The sequence below is a fragment of the Dipodomys ordii genome, unplaced genomic scaffold (genome assembly GCF_000151885.1).
Source record: "Dipodomys ordii isolate 6190 unplaced genomic scaffold, Dord_2.0 Scaffold1673, whole genome shotgun sequence".
Lineage (NCBI taxonomy): Eukaryota > Metazoa > Chordata > Mammalia > Rodentia > Heteromyidae > Dipodomys > Dipodomys ordii.
Genome location: NW_012268889.1, coordinates 12,121 through 13,432, shown reverse-complemented (window position 1 = coordinate 13,432; position 1,312 = coordinate 12,121).

Here is a 1,312-nt window from a genome sequence, read left to right as displayed (position 1 = left end):
GGAAGTGGCGCTGTGGCTCAAGTGGTAAAGTACTAGCCTTGAGCTGAAGATCTGAGGGACAGAGCCCAGGCCCAGAGTTCAGGCCCCATGACTGGCAAAAAAAAAAAATTAAGTTGTTATTATAAAGGCGATGTACAGTTACACAAGTCCGGTAAAGAGTACATTTCTGTTTGGACGGTGTCATGCCTTCCCTCCTCCCGTTTCTCCCCCCATCCTGCATGCACAGCTATGGCACACTCAGCATCCTGTCCAGCGATGCCAGTATTCCTAAGGGACCTGAGTAGACCAGGTTTTGGTCTTCTCAGGAATCAGCCCCAGGGATGCGGAGGGACAGCTTGCACATGGATGTGGTTCGTCTGGCTCTTCCTCTTCCTGAGTGAGCTGGCACTTCCCATCAGTCTGTTGGTATTCATGTTCTGGAACCTTCCAGTCGTTGCTCTTTACTTCATGGCCATGTTTTTGTTTTTGTGGGTTTTTTGATTTTTTTTTTTTTTTTGTCAGTTGTGAGGCCTGAACTCTGGGCCTGGGCGCTGTCCCTCAGCTCTTCAGCTCAAGGCCAGCTCTACCACTTGAGCCACAGCGCCACTTCTGGTTTTCTAGTGGCTTACTGGAAATAAGAGTCTCACCACCTTTCCTGCCTGGGCTGGATTTGAACTGTGATGCTCAGATCTCAGTCTTCTGAATAGCTAGGATTACAGGCGTGAGCCACCAGTGCCCATGTTTCATGGCCACTTTTTTTTTTTCCTTTTGCCCATCCTGGCGCTTGAACTCAGGGCCTGGGTTCTGTCCCTGACCTTCTTTTGCTCAAGGCTAGCACTCTACCACTTGAGCAATAGTACCATTCCTGGCTTTTTCTTCTGGCTAATCAGACACAAGTCTCCCAGACTTTAGATGCTTGTTGCTGTTCTACATCTTTTGACTGGCAAGTGAGACCATTAACATTTAAAGTTAATATTGAAAGGTATTGGGTGCTGTAATTCATGCCTATAATCCTAGCCACTCAAGAGGCTGAGATCTGAGGATCACAGTTCAAAGTCAGCCTGCACAGAAAAAGTGTATGACACTCTTATTTCCAACTAACCAGCAAAAAGCAGGAAGGGGAGCGAGGATCAAGTGGTATAGTACCAACCCAAAAAACAAACAACAAAACTAAACACTGAGCTGGGCTCTGGTAGCTCACACCTGTAATCCTAGCTACTCAGGAGGCTGAGATCTGAGGATCGTGGTTCAAAGCCAGCCTGGGCAGGAAAGCCCTTGAGACTCTTATCTCCAATAAACCACTAGAAAACTGGAAGTGGCGCTGTGGCTCAAG